The sequence below is a fragment of the Phodopus roborovskii genome, unplaced genomic scaffold (assembly GCF_943737965.1).
Source record: "Phodopus roborovskii unplaced genomic scaffold, PHOROB, whole genome shotgun sequence".
Taxonomy (NCBI): Eukaryota; Metazoa; Chordata; class Mammalia; order Rodentia; family Cricetidae; genus Phodopus; species Phodopus roborovskii.
Window position 1 is genome coordinate 30,687,221 of NW_026126558.1, and position 25,387 is coordinate 30,712,607.

The window sequence follows — 25,387 nt, forward strand, 5'->3', positions numbered from 1 at the left end:
TTTCAGGGGGTCTGGCTTGTTCAAACCACATTAGTCTGCAAGGAATCCACAGCTTTTTATTTTCTGTGGAAACAAAAATAGAAATTCTTTTCCCCAGTAACTTGTCCTTGAACTTAAATGTTGGAGTTAAAGTATTTTTAAAATATATGAATTGAATTAATGCAGCAACATTTCCTTTATCAGTTGTTATTTTCTCAGCAGTTAAACAATGTAGAGACAAAACAATAGCATACAGTAACCAGATTCTCTCTGAGCTTTTTATCTTTAAGTGGCTTTATTATTACTCTGTTTATTTTACTTTTATTTTTTTATTTTTTGACATAGGGTTTTACTGTCCCTGTGTAACTCTTATCTGTCCTGGAATTTACTCGGCATACCAGGTTTACTTTACAAATTACAGAGATCTGTTTGCCTCTGTCTCTTGAGTGCTGGGATTAAAGGCGTGTGCTACAACACCCAGTTTCTCTTTGTCTCTTTAAAACCATTTTTTTTTTTATGTCTACGTATATTTTAAAACACACTGTAAACCTTTAGAGGTTTTTCTTAATATGAATCTGTCTTTACTGTAAATCTTTATCTTTTTCTGGCCATGAGTCCTTATCTGTTAAACAACAAATTTGTTAAAATGAAAGTCTTTGTTTCTGCCGCAGTTTACCAAAGATGGTGGCAGGTACTTTTACCTGCCAGCACAGAAAGCTGTGCTCACCGCCTTGGTCTGCGCTGCCACCCAGAAAGCATGCTGCCTGCTTGGAGATGTGGTCACTGCCATTGCAGTGACTCTCATACACTGTTTATCTCTGTTTTTTTTGTTTTAAAACCCTTTTTTAAGCTTTTGTTAAATTTTAAGTGGAAGTTTTTATTAACCACGTGGGCGCCATCTGTAACGAGTACTGTTTTTTTGTCCGCCACCTGGTATTGTCCTGCCACTGCGCCGCCAGTCCCAAATAATACATAGAGACTCTGTATTTGATACAATGTTGTTGGCCGGGTTACTTGTTTTTTATCGGCTAGCTCTGTCTTTAATTATTAACCCATTTCTGCTGATCTATGTATTTCTCTTACCGGGGAGCCGGCGGCATACTGGCTTTCTCCAGACTCTCCATCTTGACTCCTCCTTACTACTTCCTATTTCCTCCTTGTCTCCTAGTCCCTCCTATCTTCCTTTCCTATTGGCCAACAGTGCTTTATTATTAACCAGTATGAGAAACATATACAGAATGACATCTCCCATCAATCTCCTGTCCATTTTATCTTTTCACCATTTTCATACAGTGTCAGAAATAGTAGAAGTTAAATCTGGCTTATGTAGTCATGCTTTCCTCATTGCATTTCCTTGGTAAACACAAAATGCTTCAATCTGATGTTTCTACACAATCACCACCTCTGCTACTCCCTTTGAAAGACCAAAAAAGAAAGTTAAATGAAGGACGGTCTGACCTGGAAAGCTAACCAATATCTGTTCCTTGGAATTTGCTAACTTCCTCTCACCAGGCCCTGAGATGACAAGAATTCACACTGCCCCTCCTTTCTGCCCCTCCTTTCCTGTGAGTCAACAGGTGGTAAATAGGGTCCTTAGGAAACAAAGAGATAGCTATAACTCTGGTTTGCCCAGAGAAGATTAATTAGCACACTCTGAGGCCCTAAGATCTGCTGACCCTAATAGCAGACCATCCGGCCGCCAAGGGTCACATACTCAATGGACAGAGGGTCCCACCCCCTCCCTAAACTTGTGGGTTTGCCTTTAAAAACACCTGGGCCCAGGGGAGGGGGCTTCTCTGTAGCCTGCATGCTGGAGGAGCCCGTTTGCGGAAACGTTTCCTGTTCATTAAAGCCTCTTGCGTTTTTGCAGCAATTGGACTGGACATTGAGTTCTTGGGGTATCGACCAAACCTGGAAGACTCCTCATTCTGAGGGTCTTACACCTTATAATGACCTAAATGAATATATCTCAGTCATCGGGTACTAGGAAACATCTAGCCTGGACATTCCTGTATTTAATGTACAATTAATAAATGTACCAATCAAATAGTCACTTTTTTTGAAAGGCACTTTTGATACTCAAGTTCATTTCTTTGGGGATTTTCATTTGCACATAAATGAATATCTCTTTTTTTTTTTTTTTTTTTTTTTTTTTTGTGAAAGGTAACAATTCAGGTAAGTAATCCATATTGTATTATAGGCAAAATACAAGTGTCTGTACCTAGTAAGTAGATTTTATGTTTATCCCAGGGAAGCTCAGTCCCTTTTAGGGTCACCAAATTGAACAGGCCAGATAGAATGCCCTCAGTAACTTAATGTCAACTAATTTGTCATCATGTTTACATCTGCAAAATGATGTCATGTAAGACCCTCAGAATGAGGAGTCTCCCAGTTTCGGTTGGTACCCCCAAGAACTCAATGTCCAGTCCAGTTGCTGCAACATGCAAGAGGCTTTAATGAACAGGAATCATTTATGCATAGGGGCTCCCTCAGCAAGCAGGCTAGAGAGAAGGCCCATTCCCTGGGCACAGGTGTTTTTAAAGGCAAACCTACAAGTTTAGGGAGGGGGTATGACCCTCTGTCCATTGAGTAGGTGACCCTTTGAGGCCTGATGGTCTTGCTGTTAGGGTCAGTAGACCTTAGGGCCTCAGGGTGTGCTAATTAATCTTGTCTGGGCAAACTGAGGTACAGCTATCTCTTTGTTTCTTAATGACCCTATTTACCACCTGCTGACTCGCAGAAATGAGAAGCAGTGTGAATTCTTGGTATCTTGCTATCTCAGGACCAATGGTTAGCAAATTCTGCCCAGCATTCCAATTATTTGGGATTCATTTCTTTTCTTTGCTAGTTTAAGTCTTTCAGTCATAATGAGCCTAGATTACTGCTTGATGAGATAGCTGAGAGAAGATGTATGAACACCAGAGGACAGGAATATTGGGGCCATCCTAGACCATCTATCTGCCAGAGACCCAAATGTATCCCCAGTGTCAGGGAGGATGAGTTCTCATACAGACTGAGGAAATCTTGCCTCCAAGCTTGCAAAGTATACTAGCAGAATCCATTTCTTTCTGGCCATGGAATTTAAGGCATTAGTTTTTTGTTGGATAATGAGTGGTAATCTTTCACATGTCCCTGCTAGGTAGCTTTCCTCACAAGAAGTTGTTCATCATGTGGTTTCTTGACTCTAAAAGCTAGCAAGTGAATCCCCAAATCCATGGTCTGCTAAGACTGGATCTTACTTGGTGTTATCCAATCACAAGAGGTATAGACTCTCACCTTCCATATTCTGTAGGGGAAGGGGAAGAAAACATTTTTCCATATAAACATGTCCTATACCTTTAACAGGTGAAAATTCTAAACTTGGTGTTATCCAATCACAAGAGGTATAGACTCTCACCTTCCATATTCTGTAGGGGAAGGGGAAGAAAACATTTTTCCATATAAACATGTCCTATACCTTTAACAGGTGAAAATTCTAAAGATCACCCTGCTACTTAGAAGAATTTTAAATATTTTGTTTGTCATATGCCTATGGCAATATCAAAGCAATAGAGATAATTTATTTGAATGCTATGTAGCGGTGGTGGTATTGTGAGTAGATTTACCTTGCTTTTTTTTTTTTTTTTTTTTTTTTTTTGTTTTTTTTTGGCTTCTGGTAAAGTGGAATTATCTATTGCCTATATTGTTGTGAGTGTAGTTAACTTCCTTGGGATGGAGTTTTCCTTCCAGAACTTTCTATAGGGATAGACTTATGGATATGTATTGTGTAAATCTGGCTTTGCACATAATGTAGTCAGTTTTTTCAATCAAAATACAGCTTTTTATAAAAAAATTATTACTTTATACAAAATCAGTGCCTGTCTTAGATGCAGGTGTGTAGGAAGTGGCATGTAATACAACTCATAGATAATTTGCAGTTTCAATTAGTGATTTGTTTAGAACTAACCCTAGAGCTGCTTCCATGTGTCTTTCTGCTTTAGGTTTTTTTTTTTTTTCTTTAATGTTATCAGAGTGGCAAAATTAGTAGTTGCCTGTCATAAGCAAACATGAACATATATCATCAATATCACCACAGTATGTGTTGGCTGATTTTTTTCCAGGAATAGAAACTATGTCAAGTGTAGATTAATTTTAATAAGAATCAATGACTCCTTAGTTCAATTCTTGTTGACAAGCAATACTTTCTGAGCCATGTGTTTCCAGTTTTCTGTTTGTAACTAGTAGCTATTTTACATATCCATACCCCTTACCCATTAACTTCCTCATATTTTATTTAAATAGCCATTTATTTCAACTGAGGATTATTTTTAGAAAATTCAATTGAATGATTCCACAGAAAAGGCCCTATACTAGATGTTTAGTACTTTTCAATCAAAATTTGCAATGTTGCTGAGGAAGAGAAACTATTCCCCTTATTTTATGTTAGACAAAATGGAAATTTTCAAAGGCTTTGAGAGTCTCTGCAGGAAGCAGGGATGTGGTGAGTGAACACTGGAATCTTTCAAAAGTAACTATTATTTATTGTTTATCTTTCATATGCCAGGTGTTTCATAAGGGACTAATCATTTCATCTCTCCAAGCCTGCATAAAGAGATATGCATTTAATTAAGTGGAATTTACCTCCATTCTTCTTTATACATACAAAATTCATCAGATAATTATCAGCACATGATATTGTGTTGTGCTATTATAAATTCAGCAGCCTAGTGGGGGAAGGAATGGATGTCACTTAGTTGTTTGTTTGTTTTTTGTTTTTTGTTTTTGCTTCACAGGGCTATTAGCATTCATAGCTTCATAGCTTTTATAGTTGATCACAACTTAGCACTTGAAAACTTCTTATGCTCACAGTAGTTTATCATAAGCAGACATTTTGGAAGGTCCCTGTAGGCACATAAGAGTGCTTCTGTTGAATCAGACCAACTATATTTGATGTATCCTAAATTTTTCCTGATTTAAGTGACAGAAAAAATGTGAAAGCATATATATAAAAGCCAAGCCAACCATGTACTAGTTGCTGATCTCTATCCCCCCTAAATCAGTAATCTTGAGAAAGTATTATTTTTGTTACTGTTTTATTCAGTTCCACAAGATTTCAAAATCCAGGTAAGCTTTCAACCAAGAAAATCAACACACTCTATTTATACACACATGGTCAGTTCACTGTGGGTGGGCTTGGATATGTCCTCAACCAAGGTCCCAGGACAGCATTCAAGAATGACTTTGAATGTGAATGACAGTCCCTCTGAAAGGTCAGAGCTTCACCTATTTAACAGTCAATCTTCTTTGTTGTATTCATTCAACTCCACTGAGCACAGTGAGTTTCAGTTCCTTGCTTCTTTTCTTCCTTTTCTTAGTAGCAAGCACCATTTAATAGCATGCATATAGTAACTTCAAGCACTGTGCACTCTAATCTATAAACATTCTCTCTTTTGAGACAGGATCTGACAATGTAGCCCAGGCCAGGCATAAATATCAAACACCTAGTCCTTCTGCCTCAGTCTCCTGAGTGTTTAGATTATAGTCTGTGTCACCATGCTAGCTCCAACATTTTCTTTTAAGCTATTATAATAAATGAACTTCTTTTCATGTGCTGTTACACAAAGAGTGCTTACAGACTTCTAAAAGGATGAATAGGCCCACTATTTAGAAAGAAGTTTTCCACTTAATCTTATCTTCAAGCAAACATTTTATCAGGAGCATATAGTAAATACAATGATTATTCCTTGGATAATGTAGTGGTGTGTGTGTGTGTGTGTGTGTGTGTGTGTGTGTGTGTGTGTGTATGTGTGTGTGTTTCAAAACTAAACTTTGAGTTTGATATTAATCATGCCTCTTGACAAAGAATGATTCATCTTCTTGTAGTACCTAAATTAGTTAAACAACTACCCCACACTTTATGACACTGGTCTGTGATTTGAATGCAAATCCAAGTTATTTTTAAAAAACACTTTCTAGTTCATCCACCAAACTAACAAAATAGCAAACATTTAAAAAATAAGAATAACATGTAGTGAAAAGACAGGAAGGTACTTCAATTCTCAGAGCTCAAATACTCCTATACAAAGTAGGTAACAGTGTACATACAAGATCATAATCCCAAACAGAGGATACACATACACATCTTTGCAGTTACTTCATTTGGAGTGTCTCTTGTGGTATCAACTTCTGGTCTAGAGAAAATGAATTATCTGACAAATGATAGTTAGGCTTCGTTAAGCAACTCTTGTATGTTACTCAAGATCCTTCATTAGTCCTCCAGGTGTCTTAAAATCCTGATCTACAGGAATTGAATCAACAAGGTCTCCCTGCCCCCTCCAGAAACCATTAGATTCACCCAGTGGAAACCAGATTATTGAAAAATGAAGATCACTGTTTTGGCACTCTGAATCTAGAACTGAACTATGTGTGTGATCCTTCTTCAAAGTCTTCTATTTGAGATCTCATACTGTACTTACATGGAATTCTTCTCATGTTTCTATTAATGGTTTTGCTCATACCTATGAAGGAAAATGCATGTTTCTTATTTCTAAAGGGGGGGTAATTCTCTATACTATTTATTTTGTTAAGCCTAATGACACTTTCTATAATTAGCCATATCATTAAATCCTTCACATAGTGTGTGTAACTGTTTTCTAAAGATGGGCTTGGCACTAGGGGAGGTAGAAAGCTTGATAAATGGGGATTGTTAAGTCATGGAAGCTCACTCAAAAAATGGACTGTAGAATCCTTGTTCTCTGTCTGCTTCCAGTCTCTTGGAATCCACATGCTCTGTGTTTTTTTGCTGACATAATATGCTAGACTCTTGCAAACAACCAAAGCTGGAGGGCATCTAATCTTTAACTAGATGTTATAGAAAAGGCTGTGATCTGAGGTGCCCTTTCTACTTTGTAAATTAAATGCTCAGATATTTTGTTACAGTTAAAATGATGCTGATTAATAAATAAATCTTAAAGTATCCCTTTAAATGCATCTATTTGTATTTTGGTTTCTTAATATAATGAGGATAAAACTTAGTGAGCATTAATAAAATACTGTGTACGTGTTCTATTACTAATAAAAACATAAAACAAAAAAAAACGAGTTAGAGGTGGAATCAACAATAAAGGAATTCCATGGAAAATTATATTACACAATATTTTACTCTAAATAAATGTAATTGATGTGGATAGTAATGTCATTCTCAATAATATTGAATTTTTAAGCTTAAAGAAATACATATAGAACTTTATGAAGATAAATATGTGTAACCCTAATAAATCTCATATGTGTTCAAACACAATCCATAGTGTTCTTTCTTTTGAAGATAGACTAACAAATGAAAATAGTCATAAAAACATTCTAAAAATAACTTCCATTTGGTAAAGAAAATTAAAGAGATATTATTAATATATCAAAGCAACCTTTTATCACATACTGTTTGGTTTCAAATTATGTCTCAGCCCAGTATTCCAGCCTGTACCTAGTCATGTATCTTGAAAGGTTTTCTCTTAATTCCTATCTCACACAGTATCACTGACTGACTACTGCTTGCTATATCTTCTCATTTCTCTGTTCTTGTCTCTTCTGTCTCTTACACCATAAATTTCATAATATTATCCACATCTCTTAAAAATTATATTAAAAGGTACACATCACACAAAGAACCATGACAAAAATTCCTTGTTTATTTTGTTTCACTATTATACTATGAATCCTGGAAGGTACCACACACTCTACGCAAATGCTTCAGGAGTTATATACGGCCTTCCCATCATGTTAGTTTTAATTTTAAAGCATTATTTCACTAGTTTACACTGACTTATCGGAACTCATGCTATAGTTCAGCCTGGTCCTTGTGTCGCACTTAGAGCTGCACTTAGAGCACTGAGGCAGGAAGAACACGTGTTTGAGGAAATATTGGGTAGTACTGTCAAATTCTAGGAAGAGAAGTAACAAGCCCATTAAAATCAGCATTGTTAAATTCACTTTACCTTTTTGCTATAAAAATATAAGAAATCCTGAAATAGAAATATCAAAGTTACAGGATTCTCACTATTTGGAAGTTTAGAGCTATGTAACAGTAATGAAGAAAACATGACATTGGAGTCAGAACTTACACAAAAGAAATAGAATATTGAGAAAAGTTGAGATTTTATAAATAAACATGCATATATTGATGGATGAATACATAGATAACAGATAGATGACAGAAGTAGAGGGATAGTAGATAGAAGATTATAGAGATATACACCTCCACAAAACATAGAGAATAAATGACCATGTAGTGACCAACCCTAATTATTGGTATAACTGAAATGCAACCTTTATACCTTAAAGTTAGAAAAATCAAAAAAAAAAAAAAAAACGGAAAGAGAGAGAGGAGCAGAGAGAGAGAGAGAGAGAGAGAGAGAGAGAGAGAGAGAGAGATATGACTAGGTTATTGTACGAGCCAAAGAACCACAGCACCTGTTTGTAGTTACTGTCTTTTAAATATAACAAGGATATTCTGCACCCATGAAATCTCAGCAATAGTGTTGCCTAATAAGACCTGAATAATGAATGCAGGCATTGACAAGCTAAACTGGCTATGGGAAATTTCACAAGTATACAAGTAATTAATGGCTGAAAACAGTATCAGTTTATTGCAGGGATAAGCTCCTAAATAAACTCAGTCTCTCTCTCTCTCTCTCTCTCTCTCTCTCTCACACACACACACACACACACACACACACACACACACACACACGAGCACAGGACTAAGCTATTATTATTGTATAAATGTGATAATTACAGGAGAAAGTGTTATGGAATTCAAAAGAAGGGAGGAGAACAGGAGAATGTATGGAATTCAAGCAGTAGAGGGAGGTAAGGAAATGATGTATATGAAGTACTCATGAAATAAAATTAATAATAAAAATAATTTTAACATATATATACATATATATATATATATATGCTGATATTCTCTTTTCATGAATGACCATTTTTCATACAAAATCAGCACTTCATAATAAAATTAAATATGTAAAATTGTTTAATTTACTGCTTTGACCACATTTTAATAAATAACAAAGGAAAAAAAGAAATATATTTCCCCAAAAGGATCATAAATATTTGTAAAAATACTTGCATTATAACACATAAAATTAAAGAAAGCTTGAAAGATGCACTAAACAAATATGAATAAGAAGAAAATTGCAGAGAGCTTCTTTTAATAAGCAAAAAATAAATAACAATCTCTTAAGTCCAGGAGGGAGACTTGAGGGAAGCATGTTGAACACTGCAGTGGGATATATGGATGATGAGTGACACAGGAAAGAACATGATGTTTGAGGAATGAATAAGACTGCTTGACTTTCACACTGATTTAGAGAGCTCTTTAGCAACCCTACCACAATTTAACCAAAATCAAGTGATATGAGTAGTAATTCAAATGATCCGAAGTTTGGGATCAAAGAAAAAAAAATGCATAGTTTTATGGAGATTGGAGAAGTTAATCTCATGAACTGTTACATGGATAAATATTTTTAGTTATCATTTTTTCTAGTAGCTTCATCTACCGTGGAATAAGAAGAGTCACAACTGTGCCCAAGTTTGTACGTTACATTAAGGATAGAGCCATAACAGACACATTCATTTTATTTACACACAAGAGGACCTGTACCCTAGAGAACCTATCATCTTTGCTGAACGTTATTCTATTTTTTTCTTTACTTGTATGAAGTATTATCTTTACTTACTTTGATACAGCCTGATGCCTTCCCTGTAGCTGCTGAATAATTATCAAGAACCATCAAACTCTACAGTGACAGCCCCTAGGCAAAGGCTCTCTTCTAGTCTGAAATGACAGTCTGTGTGAAGGTCTAAGACACTACATGTTCTCTGACATTGTTGCCTGCAGGACTCCTCTGCCTGGAGCCGCTTCTGAGGAGGCAGGTTGATTTTAACAAACAAGACACTGCTCCCCAACAGCGTGCCTGCTGTTGCTGTTGTTCCCAATTCTCCCAAGGCAGGATCCTCCATATGTTCACCTACCACGGCCTAGGACAGAACTGAATGAGTGAACAAGCCAATGGGAAGAAATGGGACCAAGGGAACTTAAGAGATCTGGCATTGAGCCTATTCAGGCAATGGAAATTCTGAGAAATTGAAGGTGTATACTTGAATGCTACTGTGTTGGCTACTGGATTTCTTGTTTTCCTCTATCAACACATTGCTATAAGTCTTGATAGAAACACAACTTTACAATAAAATATTGTGTGACATTTTTCCACTTACAATGTTTTATGCACATTATTTTTACCATATTCTATGTATGTATACTTTTCTTGTATTCAAGACATTTGTATATTGATACAATTTGGGATATTTATCATGCTGCCCTTTATAGTTCTATCTCTTGTCTTGACATTTATACTCTAACTCTGTTTTAGTGATTTATATGTATGTATATGTATATAGTTATATTGTTTAAGTATTTGTTCCTGCTTTGCTCAGGGAAGTTTCAATCAGTTTTTTAGCTAAGTCCCTGAGTATTACAGATTATCTTCACTCATGTTTCCTGTACCTATGAGATTAGTCAGATATAGATGCTTAATCTTCAATCACTTCATAGACATGCAAAACATGGCATTTAAATGTTTTAATATTAGTACTCCATTGACATGAGTCACTGTTGCTCCTGACAGCACCGTGCACTTTCCCGAAAATATGTTGGACACTGTTGTTGCTCCTGCTGGAGTTCAATCTCGCCTCAGCTAATGACCTGTTGGGCATAGAATTGCCCCCACCTTGACCACTGATTTGGACATGCAGTCCTATGGATTTGCAGGAGACAAATATAGAAGACTGCTTGACCTTGCCAAGTCAGGGTAAGACAGTCATTCTACCTCCCTGCTGTTGTTATGGTCTGTCAAGTTCTCTTGGCCTTAGCCAAATCTGGGTGTACCAACATTGCTGTGAGACCTAGGGTGACTGTCCAGGTGGCTTGCTGTTTCTGTCCTTGCTGCACCTTTTGGAAGTTGTCCATCTGCACTTCCTGTCTACTCTAATATTGTTAATCTCCTTCTCAGGTCTTGATGAGGTTGAAGATTAAACTATCACAACTATTATTCTCTCTTCCTAGTTAGATATATTAGGTACTAGACTTACGCTTTCCAGCTTAGGACAACTCTATTGTAAACTCCATTATGCCCTCACCCTAGGACTAGTTATGTAGGTCATTTTGTTCTCGATTTTCCTTTTCTTAGAGCACACTTGTTATTCACTGTTTTGTATATAGTTTTGTATTAAGCCTAAATCTTTTCTTTAGACTAAAAGGGGAATTGTAGTGAGATAGTCCTTCTGTGGCACTAACCACGCCCATTGGGAGGTGGAGCCATGGGCGGAACTGACCTGTGGAAGGAGGTCTGAGGGGGCCAGGGAAGGCGCTCTTTCTGGCGTGACTCGGACAGGAGAGCATCAGGTTGAATTTCCTGGTGTTCATCTGTCTAGGTTGTAAGTTATTTCTCCCTGAATAAACATCTATTCGGCCTATTTGTTTATCCTGATCCTTATTTAACCGCAATAGGCTTACATTAATTTATTAATTATAGCATTAGCCTGAAATGGTTATAAGTACATAATGGGCATTAATGCCATATATCTATGAGTATCTTCTGAATTTCCTCTTTAAAAACATGATGTTATGTGGAAACTTTTCATTGTGAGTCTTAAAACTATATTATTTGTATGGTAACTGTGAAATAACATAATGGGTCTGAACATCTAAGTACAAAAAGAGATCAAATAAAATGCATAAAGAAATGACAATGCATCCCAACTATCTCATCAAAATTAGATAGATGGGAAGGTATTCCTCGCATTTCATAAATATTGCCAAGTTTGCTTACACCAAGGTGAAACTTCATGTGGACACTCTAAGTAAAGACAACATGATAGGATAGCCAATAGGTGATCTGGAAAAGTGTAGAACTGTCTTAGCTTTTTGTACCCATCTTTGACATCTACAGAATATTATCACAAGTATGCTATATTCTGAGTCATACTAACAAAAACATCAGCCATTGAGCTACAGGAAAACCTTCATTTTACTTTGAAGACTCCTCAACTTTCTCCTGATTCTTATTCTAATACCTGTAACATGTTTGTGGACTTTGATCTTGTTGTCTGCTACCTACGCATGTAAATACTCCAGGAAACTTAACATTTGGTCTTTAAAAAATATAAATACATATTTGCACAAAAGACATTTTAATGATTGTAATGTTACACCTCATTAATATAATACTTTAAATAAATAAAACACTTGGACTAATAGAATTTATATTTTTGAGTAGCCATTGGTAAGATTGTAATTGAGACTCAAGTTTATCAAACAATCAAACTGTGTGTACACATATCACTACTCCACACTCCACATCACTGAGAGGAGGTAAAGCTCTAAAAACAAAAACTGGATTTCTTTTATATTTTCTCAGAGGGAAAATTGTTGCTAACAAAGATGGAATGAATCTTATCTCAAAGACATATCCTCTTGTGATTTATAAATGGATGCCTTTTAAATTCTAAACTCATAAGGGCAAAGACAACTTTTAATCACTATTACCAGTGCTTATAATGGTGCTAGGTAAACTGTAGTGTGTTATTTGGATAAATTCTATGAAAGTAGAACTGTTTACAGAGTATCCCAATTTTCCCAAATTTTCATATTATGGTTTTATGCTGTTATAAGTTAAAATTGGAAAATAAATAAGAAAAAACTAAGTTGATCAAATTCAGGAATTAAATAATTGGAATAAAATAATAAATTTCCCTTATGCATTTAGTAGAGTAATTTGTTTAAAAGTCATTTTGTAAGTTGTTCATTGGCTTCTTGATCTCAACAAATAAGTAATTATACTTTTATGTTATATTTAGTGATTACTGGGCTGTGCTTTGAATTCAGAGAGGAAATGATAGCTGTTTACAGACTCAAGTGTATTATGATTCATCCGAGTGTGGTATTTAACTAGTGTCAGGGCAAAGAATCAGTTTTCTTTATAGTTATGTCACCTCCAGTATAGGGTCCCACATCCATGTGTATACAGACAATGTGAATTAGATTAAGGAGCTTATAAAAATAAAAGACATGAATTTGGAGATATGAGGATATAGGGGGAGACCAAACAGGAGTTGAAGCAGGGAAAGCCACTTGCATACAATTAAACTCATTGTATTCATGCATTCCATGCCAAATACACACATACACACAAACATACACACACACACACACACACACACACACACATACATATATATACATACATATACACATATATTGACAATACACAGATTTATTTTCTCAGTAGCAATGAAGTCATTTATATAAAACTGTTAAGATTACTGTGAGAGAAATATGTTTAAGAAGAGGCTAAAAATATTTCATCTAACATTTGCAACCACAGTATGTGGTTTATGCTGGAAGGAGTTCATTACTTTTAAATTATAGCACTGTGTGGTACACATTGTAAGGGTTCAGTAAAACTCAATTCTTTTGATTTTCATATGCTACCAAAAGGTCTAATCAACTTGGTTTTTTATTATAATACATATTTTTTTTTAATTCACACAAACCAATAAACTGCTCTTAATTTAATTTGTCAGTAAAACTTATTACAGGTTTCTCTTGATATTACCACCTGTATTTATCTAATATGTGCTCTAAATACTGGGCATAGGAAGCAGTAGGAATCAATTCTTTCTCAGTCTTACAACTATCATTTACTTTTATTTTTCAGTAATTCTCTTTTGTCCTGATGATAACCAGGCCATTCAACATCATCTATAAAATACTCATTGACCCTACTTTCCAGTGCAAGTTAATTTGCTGTAGAACCAGCTGTGATGAAAGAGGTTAGTGTGGGTTCTGTTTAGATCCCCTTCTATCCCCATCCCCTTCTTGGAGTTCCCTTGGTGTGCTGGGCATGCAGCAGAACCACCCTGGGAGGCAGCACCTTCCAGACTCTACCCACATGTCAGTCTTGACCCATCTACACTCACCTGGAAAAAAGATCTTGCCCCAAAAGGCAGACATATAAGTTTTGACTGGCATACACCAATGAAGAAAGGAGAGGAGGGGAAGGGAGGGGAGAGGAGAGGAGAAGAATATAGGGGAGGGGAGAGGAAGAGTGGGGAGAGGAGAGACTAGGAGAGAAAAGGGAGAGACCCCACCTGCACCAACTGGAAAAAGGTATGGGAAGACAACAATATAAGATCACATTCAACAACAAATAGATCAACATGACACCACCAGAGTCTAGGGACATTGCATTAGCAAGACATAAATATCCCAAAGCAGATAAATCAGAAGAGAATGACTTAAAAACAACTTCACGAAGATGATAAAAACCCTCAAAGAGGAAATGACAAATTAAAAAAGTCATGAAATAAATATCTTAAAGAAAGCAAAGAAAGTCAAAAAAAAAAAAAAAAAAAAAAAAAACCCTAAATACATCTAAACAAATGCAGGAAACAATTCAAACAGTGTAAGTTTGAAAGTTGAAATAAAAACAATAAAGAAAACGCAAAAATGAGGGAATTCTGGAAACAGAATAGCTGGGTAAATGATCAGGAACTACAAATGTAAGCATAACCAACAGAATATAAGAGATGGAGGAGAAAATCTCAGTTGTTGAAGATTCACTACATGAAATATATACATTGACCAAAGAAAATCTTAAGCCCAAAAAATCCCTAACCCAAAATATCCAGGGAAGTTGGGACACTGTGGAAAGGCCAAACCTAAGAATAATAAGTATGGAAGAAGGTGAAGAAATCCAGCTCAAAGGTGCAGAAAACATGTTCAACAAAATCATAAAAGAAGACTTTCCCAATCTAAAGAAGGACATGCCTATGAATGTACAAGAAGCTTACAGAACATCAAATATACTAGACCACAAAAAGTCCCCTTGACACAAAATAATAATCAAAAGAATCCAAACATACAAAGTGAAGAAAGAATATTTAAGAGCAGCAAATGAAACAGGCCAAGTAACATATAAAGGCAGACCTATCAGAAATAAATCTGACTTCTCAATGGAAACTCAGAAAGCCAGAAGGTCCTGGATAGATGTTATACAAATGCTAAAGGACCATGGATGCCAACCCAGAGTACTATACACAGCAAAGCGTTCAGTCACAATAGATGGAGAAAACAAGACATTGCATGATAAAAACCAGATTTAAACAATACATATCCAAAAATCTAACCTTACAGAAATTACTGGAAGGAAAACTCCAACACAAGGAAGTTACCTTCAATCACAAAAACATAGGCAATGGATAATCCCACTTTACCAAAAAAAAAAAAAAAAAAAAAAAAAAAAAAAAAAAGTTGGTATAGCTATCCTAATATCTAACAAATTAGACTTCAAACAAAATATAATCATAAGAGATGAAGAAGGGCATTTTATATTCATCACAGGAAAAATCAATCAAGATTGGTAAAAGAAACATCATTAAACTCAAATCACACATAAAAACCCACAAAATTGGAAATTTTAAAGGAAATGGACAAATTTCTGGATATCACTTACCAAAACTAAATCAAGAAGAGATAAAAAAAAATTTAAATAGACCTATAACCACTAATGAAATGAAAGTAGTCATCAAAGATCTCTCAACCCCAAAAAAAAAAAAAAAAAAAAAAAAAAAGAGCATAGGGCCAAATGGTTTCAATGCAGAATGTTACCATAAATTCAAAGAAGAGCAAATACCAATACCCCTCAAAGTGTTCCAGACAATAGAAGCAGAAGGGACAATGACAAACAGACAAACACTTTTTACAAGGCTACAAACCTTGGTAACCAAACCACACAAAGACAAAACTAAGAAAGAGACCAACTGACCAATATCCCTCTTGAATACTGATGGAAAAACACTCAATAATATATTGGCAAATGAAATCCAGGAACACATCAGAACACATCTATCATGATAAGGTAAAATTCACCTTAGGGAGGTAGGGATGGTTCAACTTATGAAAATCCATCAAAGCAATCTACCACATAAACAAATTAAAAAAGAAAAACCACATGATCATATCAGTAGATGCCACCAAAAAAAAAAAAAAAAAAAAAAGCCTTTGACAAAATCCAATACCACTTCATCATAAAGGTCTTGGAGAGATCAGGGATAATAGATACATTCCTAAACATGATAAAGTCAGTATATAGTAAGCCAACAGCCAACACCAATATAAATGAAGAGAAACTTGACCCAACACCACTAAAATGCGGAACAAGAGAAGGTTGTCCACTCTCTCCATATCTCTTCTATATTATACTTGAGGCTCTAGCTAGAGCAATAAGACAACAAAAGGAGATCAAGGTGATAGAAATAGGAAAGGAAAAATCAAACTTTCATTATTTCCAGATGATATGATAGTTTACATAAGTGACCCCACAAAAAAAATTCTACCAGTTGATAAACACCATCAACAAAGTGGTAGGATGCAAGATTAACTCAAAAAACAAACAAAAAAAAACAAACAAAAAAAAATCAGTTGCCCTACTACTTATACATGATAAATGGGTTGTAAAATAAATGAAAGAAACAGCAACTTTTATAATAGGCACAAACAACATAAAATATCTTGGGGTAATGCTAACTAAACTATTGAAAGACCCATGTAAGAAGAATTTTTGAGTCTTTAAAGAAAGAAATTAAAGAAGATACCAGAAAAAGGAAAGATCTCCCATGATCTTGGATGGGCAGGATCAGCATAATAAAAATGGCAACCTTGCCAAAAGCAATCTATAGATTCAATGCAATCCCCAACAAAATTCCAGCACAATTCTTCACATACCTTGAAAGGACAACACTCAACTTTATATGGAAAAAAAAATCCAGGATAACCAAAAGCAACCCTGTACAATAAAGGAATTTCCAGAGGCATCACTGTCCTTGACTTCAAGCACTGCTATAGAGCAATAGTAATGTAAAATAGCTTGGTATTGGCAGAAAAATAAACAGGTAGACCAATGGAATCAAATTGAAAACCATGATATTATTTCACACACCTACAAACAACTTATTTTTGATAAAGTAGCTACATTATACAATGGAAAAAGAAAGCATTTTCAACAATGGTGCTGGCACAAATGGATGCTGACATATTGAAGATTGCAGATAGATCCACATTTATCACCATGCACAAAGCTTAAGTACAAATGAATTGAAGATTTCAACATAAGTCCAGCCACACTGAATATCTTAGAAGAGAAAGTAGTAGGTGGCCTTGAACAAATTGATACAAGAGATCACTTCATGAACATTATAGGAGTAGCACAGACACTAAAATCAACAATCAATAAATGGGACCTCCTGAAACTTAGAAGATTCTGTAAAGCATAGGACACTGTCAACAAGACAAAACAGCAGCCCACAGAATGGGTAAACATCTTCACTAACCCCACATCTGACAGAGGGCTGTTTCCAAAATATGCAAAGAACTCAGGAAGCTAGCCACCAAAACACCAAATAATCTAATTAAAAAGTGGAGAACAAAACTAAATAGACTCTTGGAATCTAAAAGGGCTAAGAGACACTTAAGTAATTGCTCAACATCCTTAGTAATCAGGGAGATGAAATTCAAAGCAACTCTGAGATACTATCTTACACTGGCCAGAATGACTAAAATCAAAAACACCAATGACACTTTATGCTGGAGAAGATGTGGAGAAAGGGGAACAGTCCTCTATTGCTGGTGGGAGTACAAACTTGTACAACCACTTTGGAAATAAGTATGGCACTTTCTCAGGAAACTAGGAATCAATCTATCTCATGATCCAGCAATTCCACCCTTGGGCATATACATAAAGGATGCACATTCATACAACAAGGATATATGTTCAACTATGATCATAGCAGCTTTGTTAGAAATAGACAGAACCTGGAAGCATCCTAGATGACCCTCAACTGAAGGATGAATGGAGAAAATGTGATAAGTATTACTCTATGGAAAAAAAAATGAAATCTTGAAATTCTCAGGCAAATGGATGGAACTCAAAGAAACCATCCTTGTGAGGTAAAACAGTCACAGAAAGACAAGTATAGAATGTTGTCATTCATATAAGAATCTTAGAGAAAGAGCAAGGAACTACCAACCTATAATCCACAACTCCAAAGAAGCTAGGAAACAAGGAAGACCCTTGAAGAGAGTCATACATGATCCCCTGTAGAAGGTGAAACAGACATAAGCTCCTGAGAAAACTTTGATCACAGAGGGAGAGGGGGAGAGAGTTATGAAAAATAAAAAAAAGAAGGGGAAAAGAGTGGGGAGGACAACATGGGGAATCAGGAACATTGAGCCAGAGAAAGAATAAAGGAGAGTAAGAAAATAGAAACATCAATAGAGGGAGCCATTATAGGTTTGAAGAGAAATTTGACACTAGGGAAATGTCCAGAGATTGGCAAGGAGAAACCCAACCTAAGAATCTAAGCAATAGAGGAGAGGGTACCTTAAATGCCCTTCCTCCATAATAAAATTGATGACTACCTTACATTGCCATCCTAGAGCCTTCAACTAGTAGTTGATGGAAGCAGGCACAGCTAAGTACTAAACTTTACTCCTGGAATCCAGAGAGGGAAGAGTGAATGGCAAATGGGTCAAGTCCTTACTGGAGAAACCCACAAAAACAGTGGACCTGATAAGTGAGAGAACAGGGACTCCAATCATAAAGCAGGAGAACCACCCTTTGACTCAACCAAGCCCTCTGAATGTGGGTGCCATTTAGGAGGCCTGGGCAGTCTATAGGACCTCTGACAGTGAAACCAGTGTTTATCCCTAGTGTACAAATGGACTTTGGGAGCCCATTCCCCAAGAAGTGATAGATACTCACTCCACCCAGATATAAGGAGGAGGGCCCAGCCCCCTCCCCCCATATGATAACAGACTCTGATGATCTCCCATGGAAGACCTTACCCTCCTTGGAGATTGGATGGGGATATAATGGGGGGAGTTGGTGGGGGAGAATAGAAGGGTAGGAAAGATAGGGAATTGAATTTTATATGTAAAATATGAATGGTTATGAACTAAATAATAAAAGGAAACATTTAATATAAAATAAAAAAATGCAGTGGCACTCCATCTCTTGTTTCTCTCTTATTTTCTACTTCTGATCAAAAAGGTGATACACTTCATACAGTATCTCTTTTCTTCTTCCTGCATGGGTATACTAAAATAGTCTAAAATAATCTCCCTGTAGAGCAAGTACTTTTGAGAACATGTACAACATTGTTTTTGTTCAGTTTCTATTGCTATGAAAAGACACCACAGCATATAAAGGGAAACCTTTACAGGTTTCAAAGTTTAGTTCCCTATGATAATGGACATAAGCATGAAGGTTTTGCAGGTAGACATAGCACAGGAGAAGGACTGAAGAGGTCTATATCTGGTTCCCATGCAACAGGAAGCAAGTGTGACATTGGGCCTTCCTTGAGCATCTGAACGAAGTCATACTTCAAATAGTTTCAATCCCAATGGTCCTATAGAGGCCATTTTCATTCAAACTACCACATTCTACTCCATGGCCCCCATAGGTTTATAGCACCATAGAAATGCAAAATGCATTTAGTCCAACTTCAAAAGTCCCCATAGTCTATCACAGTATCAGCACTATTTTAAGTCCAAAATTAAAGTCTCTTCTGAGATTCATGGAATCACTTAAATATAATCCCCTATAAAATCAAAAAGAAAAAAAAAAAACAGACAACATACTTCCAATATACAATGACATATATTACCATTCCAAAAAGAAAGAAATAGGAGATAATGAGGAAATATTTAACCAAAGCAAGACTGAAAACCAGCTGGGCAAACTCTAAAATCTATGTTTTTGAGTCTGATATCAAAGCATTTTTATCGATCCCAGTTCCCTCTCCCTTCCTCCCATTCCCTCCAACTACCCTCCCATATTATCCCCCACCCCAATCCCCAAGGAGGGTGGTGCCTCTCAGGAGGGGTCAACAAAATCTGTCAAGTCATTTGGAGTAGGGACTAGGCCCTCCTTCCTGCCTCTAGGTTAAGGGAGTATCCTTCCATGGGGACTGTGCTCCCAAAATCCTTTTTTGCACTAGGGATCAATCTTGGTTTTACTGTCAGAGGTCCCTTAGACTGCCCAGGCCTTCTAACTGAGACCCATGTTCAGGGGGACTGAGTCAGTCCAATAGTGGAAAATAAAATATCAGTCTGGCAACCCATTAGCTCCTCCTTGTTCATATCAAGTGTCTCTGTGGGTTTCTGTAGCCTGGTCATGTCCTCCCTCTCTGCATTAGGATTCCAGTTCAGCTCAGTGTTTAGCTTGTGGGGGTGATGGGAGATGCCATTATGAATATATGTTTCTCATACTGGTTAATAATAAAGCACTGTTGGCCAATAGGAAAGGAAGATATTACAGATTATCTTCACTCACATTTCCTGTACCTATGAGTTTAGTCAGATATAGATGCTTAATCTTCAATCACTTCATAGGCATGCAGAACATGACATTTAAATGTTTTAATATTAGTACTCCATTGACATGAGACACTGTTGCTCCTGACAGCACCGTGCACTTTCCCAAAAATATGTTGGACACTGTTGTTGTTCCTGCTGGAGTTCATTCTCGCCTCAGCTAATGGCCTGTTGGGCAAAGAATTGCCCCCACCTTGACCACTGATTTGGACATGCAGTCCTATGTACTTGAAGGAGACAAATATGGAAGACTGCTTGACCTTGCCAAGTCAGGGTAAGACAGCCATTCTACCTCCCTGCTGTTGTTATGGTCTGTCAAGTTCTCTTGGCCTTAGCCAAAATTGGGTGTACCAATGTTGCTGTGAGAGCTAGGGTGACTGTCCAGGTGGCTTGCTGTTTCTGTCCTTGCTGCACCTTTTGGAAGTTGTCCATCTGCACTTCCTGTCTACTCTAGTATTGTTATTTTCCTTCTCAGGTCTTGATGAGGTTGAAGATTAAACTATCACAACTATTATTCTCTCTTCCTAGTTAGTTATATTATGTACTAGATTTACGTTTTCCAGCTTAGGACAACTCTATTGTAAACTCCATTATGCCTTCATCCTAGGACTAGATATGTAGGCCATTTTGTTCTCGATTTTCCTTTTCTTAGAGCACACTTGTTATTCACTGTTTTGTATATAGTTTTGTATTAAGCCTAAATCTTTTCTATAGATTAAAAGGGGAATTGTAGTGAGATAGTCCTTCTGTGGCATTGAACACGCCCATTGGGGGCGGAGCCATGGGCGAAAATGACCTGTGGAAGGAGGTTGGAGAGGGAGCCTGGAAAGGCTCTCTTGCTGGCGTGACTCGGACAGGAGAGCATCAGGTTGAATTTCCTGGTGTTCATCTGTCTAGGTTGTAAGTTATTTATCCCTGAATAAACATCTATTCAGCCTATTTGTTTATCCTGATCCTTATTTACCGTGATATGGGGGTCTGCTTCTGTTTCCATCAGCTAATAGATGAGGGCTATATGATGGTGGATAAGTTAGTCATCAACCTCATTATCAGGAAATAACCTTTCCACTGTTGCTCAAATTGTTAGTTGTGGTCAGTCTTGTAGGACTCTGAACATATCTCTAGAGACAGTTTTCTGTTCAAACCTATAATGAGTCCGTCTTTTATAGTATCTCTCTCTTTTTTTCTCTTATTTATTCCTCCCCTAACTCAATCTTCCTAGTCCACTTGCTTTCCTCTCCTCCCCTTCTCTTTTCCTAGCTCCCTCTCCACTCACTGCACCCCCACTCCCAATATGCCCAGGATATCTTGTTCCTTTCCCCTTCTGTGAGGATCCTTGTTTCTTCTATCTTGAGTCTAAAGTGAGAAACACATGGCTGAAACTGACAAGTCTTCTGCTTGCTGAAGCTGGAATTTGACCTCCTCATTCAATGATAACTTCATCAGCTTTCTGCTTTTCATGGTTCCCTTCCCTACCTAAGCTTAGCTATCCTTGAACTCATTCTGTAGATCAGGCTGGCCTTGAAATTTGATATTGTCCTCTCTCTGACTTCCCAGTCATGGCATTAAAGGGATGCATCATCATATCTGTCCTAAAATTTTTCTTTAATCCCTTTTCACATTTTGGGAGCTTAACTGGGTAGAGAATCACCCAATGGTCAACACTCCCTTTATTGTATTCCATTTGGCATAAGTCTTTTCTTTAATCTGGTAATCTTGTTAGAACACAGGACCTAATTCCCTTTATATACCCTTTTTCCTCAAACTGTACATTTTGCTTTTTTTGTTTCTTAGTTTGCTACTTTTCAACATAGATCTGCATAAGCATGGCCACTAATAAGCAAGCAGCATGGTAAATACTAGGTTCTCTGGATATATCTTCTGTCAAAGCTGCTAAAGTGTAACTATTTAAGCCTCCAAAAGATTCTTTTTGAACAAGGGCACAACGTCATATTCTTCACCAACATATCACAAGATCAGTTTCTAGGCCACATACTAATTTTATTCTCCTCTGAAATCTCTTGAGCCAGATCCTCATAGTTCAAATCACTCCCAGGTCCCCTGTCTTCCATGCTCCTACCAGCATGGATCTTTAAGGACAAATTTAGTTTATCCAATTGCTTTTCTACTCCAAAGTCCCAAAGTGTTTCCTCAAAAGACATGTTTTTTTCCTACCAAAACAATATTCAGTCCTTGGCACCAACTTCTGTCTTAGAGTTTCTATTGGTGTATACAGATACCATGACCATTTAAACTCTTATAAGGAAATAATTAATTGGGCTGTATTACATTTCAGAGGCTTAGTCTATTATATTCAAGGGAGGGAAAATGACAGCCCTCATGCAGACATGGCACTGGAGATGCAACTGAGCGTTCTTCATCTGAATTGGCAGTTGCCAGAAAGAAAGTGAGACACTGGGTCTGGCTTGAATATCTGAGACATCAAAGCCCACAACCAGTGATACACTTCCTCCAACAAAACTATACCTACTCCAACAAGGCAACCCAATATCCTGTGGGCCTATGGTGGCCATTCTCATTCTTACCACCATAACCAAAAGCCAAAACAGAAAAAAATGTTCAAAGTAAAATTAAAAAATTCCAGCATTGGTTTCAAACCATTTGTATGACAATAAAATTTGGTTTGCTATATGTATCAGTGAACTTGCAGTTCAACCTGATAAATACAATCCTTTTTCCCCTAATATTTGTTTCATCCAATGCTTAGCCAATATATTTACATGTAGTAAGTTTAGGGAATAATCATTTCTATGTACTTATCACAATTCAAGGTCCTAGTCAAGTCTGATTACTGTTGTAAAGTTAAAATTTAGCCATTAAGATAAAAGTTAACAACTGAATAACTGAACTGCCATTAATACCAGATGGGAAAGAAAAGGTCAATTTTATCCAGTGGAGTAACACTGGAATTTTCATCGCCTCCAAGGAAGGCCTCATGTTCAGGTGTAGTTGATCAGAATATACTGGACTGCACAGTTGTTGCTGTTTGTGTGTGTGTGTGTGTGTGTGTGTGTGTGTGTGTGCTCACACACATTTATTTGGTGAAAGATTGGTGGGTTTTTTGCTTTTTTGATTGTTTATTCTTAATTTTGGGGGGTGGTGGTGTTTTACATTTTTCTTGATTTTGGTGTTGCTTTTTTGATAAAAAACTAAAGCTGAGTGTGTAGGAAGAGGGAGAGGATCGGGAAGGACTTTGAGGAGGAAAATATGATTAAAATACTTCTAATTTAAACATTACTTTAATAAGAATATAATTAAAAATGAAAAATATAAAATACAAAGATAACTTAGCATAATTAAGAAATGTGCTATTCCTGCTAACCTTCTGTGCTAGTTCATGTGTACAAAATGCATATAGTAAGAGTAGAAGTCTGGCATGACAATTATAGATGAATACATTTTACTGGCATTACTGGTACCACAGAAAATTCTCTAAAAGCCATTTGCCTTCAATTTGCATATATCAAAGGACTTGTTAAATCTGTCTTTAAGTTTCTTCTTATGTAACTGATTAACAATTCTGTAAAAGAAACAAATACAAAGATGAAACATTTTTTCTCACATATCAGAATTGTTAATGCAATTGATAATTTTAGTGAGTTAATAACGTGTAATAAAAGAAGTCATCATCTTATAAACAGTTTTCATCTGACTTTTAATGCCTATTTATTATGACATTAAACTTCTATATGTTTATATTGCTTAACTGAACTAGACTTGTATAAATATAGGTTAGTTTTGTCCCTTTTACCTGGATTCCTATAATATTGTGTTAAAAATAAGTTTAACACAGACAAAAATGTTCTTACTAAAATGGTGTGATTATTCTTACAATGTACTATTTTTGCTACTAACCACTAAGCACTGATTGATACTTTTGGTGCTACAGCATGAACACACAAAATGAATGACATTTAGAAAGTAATTGACATCTTTTTTACACAGTTAATATTGTTTCCTACACCATGAGGATCATGCTTTTTAATCTAGACCCATGTTTTGTGACATTCCTATTTTATAAGACATGTGTCATTATCTTGAAATTATCTTCAAAATTCTGACTTTTGCAGTTCAAATTGTGCATTTCAAATGGAGATTGTAGATCAATCACAGAATATTTTTATTGAAGACTCAGTCATGCTAATTATGTCTAAAAGTCAGATAATGTATTCATCATGTTCAGTGGTTATTTTTAAACAAACAACATCACCATTATAACAAAAAATAACCGTAGCCATTTCTCAATTTCATATCTAATTTCACATGTTACTGTCTGATTCCTTTTGAATAATTTACAAAGATTCTATCATCTTCTGATAATGGAACTTGTAATTTTCCACATTTGATAGATATCATTCAATTTCAACTATTTTGGGGCAAAGATCTTTCAATTGCCTTCTGATCTTGAAATAATTTATATTATAATTGAGTTTGGTCATACTTGAAAGAGAAAATGAATATTTTATTGTTACATACAGTCCTATGTAATCCATAAACTATTTGTACAAAAGTCACTCATAGAAGTTGCCTGTGTATATGTCTGTGTTGAGTATTATAGCTTCATTTATTCATTTTATTTATTGAACCATTATCTGTGTCTACAGAATCAAATTAAACCTAAGTAATAAGCACACTGTTATGAACAAAAAAAAATTGCCTACCACTATAAAATACATTTTACATATAATGTATAAAATATATACTTACATTTATGGTTGTGAGCCTAGCTTTAATGACTGAGCTACCATCAGGGAAATGCAAATCAAAACAACTCAGAGATACCATTTTACTCCTGTCAGAATGGCTAAAATCAAAAACACCAAAGACAGTTTATGCTGGAAAGGATATAGAGAAGGGGGCACACTCCTCCACTGATGGTGGGAGTGCAAAATCACATATTGCCTTTGAAAATCA